Source organism: Bubalus bubalis, chromosome 3 (assembly GCF_019923935.1).
Source record: "Bubalus bubalis isolate 160015118507 breed Murrah chromosome 3, NDDB_SH_1, whole genome shotgun sequence".
Taxonomy (NCBI): domain Eukaryota; kingdom Metazoa; phylum Chordata; class Mammalia; order Artiodactyla; family Bovidae; genus Bubalus; species Bubalus bubalis.
The window spans coordinates 64,626,227-64,633,415 of NC_059159.1; the positions used below are offsets into that span (position 1 = coordinate 64,626,227).

Genomic DNA, 7,189 nt, shown 5'->3' on the forward strand with positions numbered 1-7,189 from the left:
TGTGAAGAAGGCTGAGCACCGAAGAATTGATACTTTTGAACTGTGGTGTTGGAGAAGACTCTTGAGAGTCCCTTGGACTGCAAGGAGATCCAACCAGTCCATCCTGAATGAGATCAGTCCTGGGTGTTCATTGGAAGGAATGATGCTAAAGCTGAAACTCCAGTACTTTGGCCACCTCATGCAAAGAGTTGACTCATTGGAAAAGACTCTTGATGCTAGGAGGGATTGGGGGCAGGAGGAGAAGAGGACGACAGAGGATGAGATGGCTGGATGGCATCACTGACTCAATGGATGTGAGTCTGAGTGAAGTCTGGGAGTTGGTGATGGACAAGGAGGCCTGGCGTGCTGCGATTCATGGGGTCACAAAAAGTTGGACACGACTGAGCGACTGAACTGAACTGAAGGAAAATTATGTCCTTTGTTAATTCATATATGCAATTAAGAATCTTTGTGAGGTTACCTATTTAGAAAAGTGTTGCCTCTGATTGTTTCTAGAAATTAGCTCAAGAAGCTCTAACTTTTAAAATTAACTAAGTTATAAGCAATAGTTAATTACGAAATAAAACTGCAGATACTGATGTTACTAGAGATTCAGGATCCTCCCCCCGCCCACATTAGTGTGATTCCCTTGATACTTAATATAAATCCAAACTTCTTCCCTTTGGTAGCAGGAAGGTGTTTGGTGAAAGGTATTTGGTGTTCTGAGCCAAGAAGAAAACTAGAATTTAGCCTTTGTAGCCATATTCTTGCACAGGTCTGTGCTTCTCATAATATTTATTATAAACAGTTTTTTTTTTTAAGTATGAAACTAATCCCAACCCACACTTTCAGTCAATGATAACAGAACTAAAGGAGTCCAGAGTAAAGAGATTTTAGGCCAGCTTGTCATAACATGCAGGCACTCAACCTTCATCAGTTTGCTGAATTTTATACTTGGCTGTAGGAGTGCCGATTCACTGTGAGGTGGTGATCATTGAGGTCATGCAGAGAAGCAGAGAAGAAGCCCATCAGAGCAGATACTGAGTGCAGGGGACCTGAGGCTGTGCTTGGAAATTCAAGGCAGAGAATGGCCAGTGTGGTGGGAAAGGGTAGGCAAGGGCTAAGCTAGGGACAGCTCACCTGAAGATCAGAAGCTGAAAACTGAAAAAATGATTGCTTGCTAGAAAATCAGAGACCAGACTTTGAAATTGTCAGGAGCAACCGCAGGAGGAATTCTCCTGAGGGTGTGGAATGAGTGATCAAGGTTCGCAGCTCAGGCTGCCTTTTAAAGGCTTGGCTTAGGACTCCTGGGTACAGAATGAATTATAAGGCCAGGTGTTCTGGACCCCGTCATTCTCTAAACATTTGTTGAGCGCTTCCCCTGTGCTGGGAGCTGTATCACGTTTAAAAGTGATGATGGAGACGAGCCACAGGTCTGGAGGCTGGCAGTACAGGATGAAGGCATCGGCAGGCATGGTTCTCTCTGAGACCTGTGACCCAGAATCTGTTCCAGGCCTCTCCCCTAGATGCTGGTGGTGTGTGGTATGGTTGAACGTCCCTTGGCTTGTGGCTGCATCACCGTGATGTGGCCTTGGTCTTCACATGGCGTCTCCCTGTTGTGTGCACGCCCCTGCTGTCAAACTCCTTATAAGGACACCAGTCTCATCAGACCGGGCTCACCTTCCTCGCCTCGTGTTAACTTGGTTACCTCTGTAAGGACTTTGTGTTCAAATAAAGTCACACTCCTAGGTACTAGGGGTTAAGACTCCAGAGTATCTTTTTTAAAACATTGAAGTATAGTTAATTTACAATGTTCTGTTAGTTTCAAGTGTACAACAAAGTGATTCAGTTATGTATACATACATGTGTATTCTTTTTCAGATTTTTTCCATTATAGGTTATCACAAGATATTGAATGTAGTTCTCTGTGCTATATAGTAGGTTCTTATTGTTTATCTATCTTACGTATGCTCAGTTGCTCAGTTGTGTCTGACTCTTTGTGACCCCATGGACTGTAGCCCTCCAGGCTCCTCTTTTTCTAGGCAAGAATACTGGAGTGGGTTGCCATTTATATTTTAATCTCAGACTCCTGCGTAAGCTTCTTATTCTCCCTGTCATCTCTCCATCCCCATTAGAAACACTAATTTTATGTTCTATGTCTGTGACTCTTTTCCTGTTTTGTAAATAAGTTCATTTGTATCATTTTTTAAAAAAATTCCATATATAAGTGATATATGATATTTGTTTCTTTGTCTTCATTTAATATAATACCTAGGTCTGCCTATGTTGCTGCAAATGGCATTATTTCATTCTATTTTGTTTTTTAATGGCTGAGTAATATGTACCAGATTTTCTTTTTCCATTTATCTGTGATGTCCATTTAAGTTGTTTCCATGTCTTGGCTATGTAAATAGTGCTGCTATGAACATTGGGGTGCATGTATCTATTTGAACTAGAATTTTCTCCATATATATATACCCAGGAGTGGGATTGCAGGATCATATAGCAACTTCACTTTTAGTTTTAAAATAAGCTACATAGAATTATCCACATGGATACACCAGCTTACATTCCCACCAATAGTGTAGGAGGGTTCCTTTTTCTCCACACCCTCTGGAAACTTATATTTTGTAGACTTTTTAATGATGACCATTCTGACCAATGTGACATGGTACTTCATTGAAATTTGGATTTTCATTTCTGTAATAAATAGTGATGTTGAACATCTTTTCATGTGCTTGTTGGCCATGTATATTTTCTTTGCAGAAGTGTCTATTTAGGTCTCTTGACTATTTTTTTTTCTTTTTTTTGATTGGGTTGTTTTTTTCATGTTAAACTCTAATAGTTCTTCGTATATTTTGGAAATTAATTCTTTGTCAGTAGCATCTTTTGAGAATATTGTCTCCTGTTCCCTAAGTGGTCTTTTCTCATTTTTATGGTTTCCTTTGCTCTCTAAAAGCTTTTAAGTTTAATTAGGTCCCATTTCTTGTTTTTCTTTTTATTTTCATTAGTCTAGGATTGATCCAAAAAGATATTGCTGCCATTTATGTCCAAGAATATTCTCCCTAAGATTTCCTTTAGAAGTTTCATAGTATCTATTCTTACATTTAGATCTGTAAGCTATTTCCAATTTATTTTTGTTTATGGTATTAGCAAATTTTCTAATTAATTTCATTCTTTAACATGTAGCTGTCCACTTTTCCCTGTACTGCCTGTTGAAGAGACTGTCTCTTCTCCATTGCATATTCTTGCCTCTTTTGTCACAGATCACTTGACCATACATTTGTGAGTTTGTTTCTCAGCATTCTATGCTGTTCCACTGGTCTGTATTTCTGTTTTTGTGCCAGTTCTGTAGTGTTCTGATGACTCCCTTATATCAGTAGTCAGGGAGCATGATTCCTCCGGCCCCATTCTTCTTTCTCAAGATTGCTTTGGGTATTTGGGGGTCTTCTGTGTTTCCATACATTAAAAACATTATTTGTTTGTTTACTTTTGGCTGTGCTGGGTCTTTGCTGCTGCGTGAGGGCTTTCTCTCTCTGCAGCAAGCAGCGGCTACGCATCACTGCAGTGCGCGGGCTTCTCATTGTGGGGCTTCTCTTGCTGCGGAGCACTGGCTCCCAGCACATGGGCTCACTAGTTGTGGCCAGAGTGCTTGGTTGCCCCTCAGCAAGTGTGATATTCCCACCAAGCATCGAACCTGTGTCCCCTGCATCGGTAGGCAGATTCTTAACCACTAACAGAACACCAGGGAAGCCCTCCATACATATTTTATTTTCTCAAGTTCTGTGGAAAATGTCTTTGGTAATTTGAGTGGTATTGCATTGAATCTGTAGATTGGCTTGAATAGTATCATTTGAACAATATTGATGCTTCCAATCCAAGAACACGGTATATCTTTATACCTGCTTGTGTTATCTTCTAAATCTTTTATCATTATCTAACAGTTTTCAGAGTATAAGTCTTTGCCTCCTTAGGTAGGTTTAATCCTAAGTATTCTATTCTTTTTGATACTGTAGTAAATGAAATTGTTTCTTTAATTTCTCTTTTGATATTTCCTTGTTTGTGTACAGAAATGCAACAGATTTCTGTATGTTAATTTTGTGTCCTGAAAATTTACAGAATTTATTAATGAGCTCTGGTAGGGTCTTTAGGATTTTCTACGTATAGCAGCATGTCATATGCAAACCGTGGTAGTTTTACTTTCTTCTTTTCCAACTTGGATTCCTTTTATCTTTCCTGTGTGATTGCATGGCTGAGAGTTCCAAATCTATGTAGAATAAAAATGTTGAGGGGGCATTATCTTCTTGTTTCTGAACTTAATGGAAATGCTTTCAGCTTTTCACTGTTGAATATGAGATTAGCTACTGGTTTGTCACATATGGCCTTATTATGTTGAGATATGGTCCCATTATGCCCACTTTCTGAGGAGTTTTTAATCATAAATGGATGTTGAATTTTATTAAAAGCTTTTTATGCATCTGAGATGACAATATGGTTTTAATTTTTCAGTTTGTTAATATAATGCATCACATTGATTGATTTCCAAATAATGAAAACTTCTAGCACTCCTGTGATAAATCCCCTTGATCATGGTGTGTGATCTTTATATTGTATTGTTGGAGTTGATTTGCTAGTATTCTGTTGAGTATTTTTGTATCTGTATTCATCAGTGATATTGGCCTATAATTTTCTTTTTTTATGATATCTTTGTGTGGTTTTGTTATTAGGGTGACAGTGGCCTCATAGAATGAGTTTGGAACTGTTCCTTTCTCTGCAATTGTTTTGAAATAGTTTTAGAAGGATGATTGTTAACTCTTCTTCAAATGCTTGGTAGAATTCACCTGTGAAACCATTTGGTCCTGGGCTTTTGTTTGGAGTTTTAAATTTTCTGATTCAATTTCAGTATTGATAACTGGTTTGTTCATATTTTCTATTTCATCCTCATTCAGTCTTGGTACCTTCCTAAGCATTTGTCCCATTTCCTCTGGCTTTCCGTTTTATTGGTGTATAGTTGCTCACAGCAGTCTTTTAGGGTCCTTCTTATTTCTGTAGTGTCAGTTGTAGCTTCTCTCTTTTCATTTCTAATTTTATTGATTTGAATCCTCTTCCTTTTTTTTTTTTTTTTTCTTTATGAGTGTGACTAGTGGGCTTCCCTGGTGGCTCAGATGGTAAAGTGTCTGCCCGCAGTGCGGGAGACCCAGGTTCTATCCCTAGGTTGGGAAGATCCCCTGGAGAAGGAAATGGCACCCCACTCCAGTACTCTTACCTAGAAATTCCATGGACGGAGGAGCCTGGTGGGCTACAGTCCACGAGGTCACAAAGAGTCGGACATGACTGAGCGACTTCAGTGGTTTATCCATTTTTCTCATCATTTCAAAGAACCAGCTTTTAGTTTCATTGATCCATAGGGAAGCATTAAAGACTTTCTTACACTGGGGGGAGGGATTCCTAAAGTGGACACGTCAATATTTAAATTTAAATTTGAAGGAAACCATGCTGAGTGACAACTGTTCCCTGTTTATGGCTGTTTCTATCTGCATCATATATTCACGTGTACCTGTGTTGGTCGCATAGATATTTATACATGTATATCTTCATCTTGGATGGATCCCTTGATCATTATATAGTGTCCTCCTCTGCCTCTGGTAACAGTCTTTAAAGTCTGTTTTGTCTGGGTATTGCCACTCTAGCTTTCTTTTGGTTTCCATTTACATGGAATACCTTTTTCGAACTCCTCATTTTCAGTCTGTATGTGTCCCTAGATCTGAAGTGGTGCTTGTGTAGACAGCGTCTTATGTTTCTGTCCATTGAGCCAGTCAGTGTCTTTCATTCAAAGCATTAAATTCATTTACATTTAAAGTAATTATCCATAGGTATGTCCTTATTACCACTTTGTTAATTGTTTGTTTTTACGAGTCTTTTTTCCCCCTTCCTCTTTTGTTCTCCTCTCTTATAATTTGATAGCTAACTTTAGTGTTGTATATGGATCCTTTTTTATGTTTGTGTCTATTGTAGATTTTCAGTCTGTGGTGATCAGCGGGTTTTGCTATAGCATCTATATATAAACACGATTGTTTTAAGTTGTTGGTCTTTTAATTTCAAATGCATCTCCAATACCCTGCATTGTGCTCTCCTCACGATTGATGCTTTTGATATCGTAGTTAGGAGTGGTTGATTTCCTATGTTTACCATGTGTGTCTTTACCAGTGAGCTTGTCCATTCATGATTTTCTTTTTTCTAGCTGTGGCCTTTTCTTTTCCACCTAGAGAAGTTCCTTTGGCATTTGTTGTAAAGCTGGTCTGGTGGTGCTGAGTTCTCTTAGCTTTTGCTTATCTATAAAGCTTTTGATTTTTCTGTCAAATGCATGAAAGCCTTGCTGGGTATTCAGTTTCTTCCCTTTCTTCACTTTAAAGCTATCATGTCACTCCCTCCTGGCCAGTGTTTCTGCTGAGAAATCAGCTGATAACCCTATGGGGATTACATTGTATGCTATTTTTTGCTTTCCCTTTTTTAACTTTTAATATTTTTCCTTTGTCTTTAATTTTTGTCAATTTGATTACTATGTATGTCTTTATGTTCCCCCCGATTTATTCTGCCTGTGACTCTGTGCTTCCTGACAGTTAGTTCTTCATTTTAAGTCAGCTTGAAATAGCTATAGTGATGATCACCAGGACCAAACGCTCCAGCTCATTCACATGGTGGAAAATAATAACTGCCATGGAGGCTTTTATGTACACAAGGATCTTGGGAATGACAGTGACCTATACTTCCTCATTCCTTACAGGACCTGATAACTTTACAATGATAGATTGGAATGCTGGTAAATTGTTCTATAGTGACAGAAAATGGATACAGGGTGTTTATGATACTGTCCTAATGACATCCTATGCTCATGTACACGCACAGAAACATCTAAAAGGATGGATGATAAATGGTGTAATGAGACAGGCAGTGGCTTTTACTTTATCCTTTACATTTCCAGGATTATCGGAAAAATTACATGAGCATATTTTTAAAAATCAGATGGGAAAATAAAGATAGTAAAAGACGAGAAAGAAAATCATTAAAAAGTATATCCTGAGTACCTCAAAGGTATGTAGTAGCTTGAAATCACATAACTGGTAAGAATGTGTTTTTGAAGTTGTGTAGAATCATAAAATACAATGTAGTCCATTTTCCAAAGTCCTCAGTCTCCCTCCTCAGAATTAAT

General features: G+C 38.5%; 1 protein-coding gene across 2 annotated transcripts in view; it reads left to right on the forward strand.

The window, feature by feature from the left end:
* LOC123332738 overlaps positions 1–7,189 on the forward strand; it is a 136,217-nt gene that overhangs the window by 43,595 nt on the left and 85,433 nt on the right. The window lies entirely within an intron of this gene.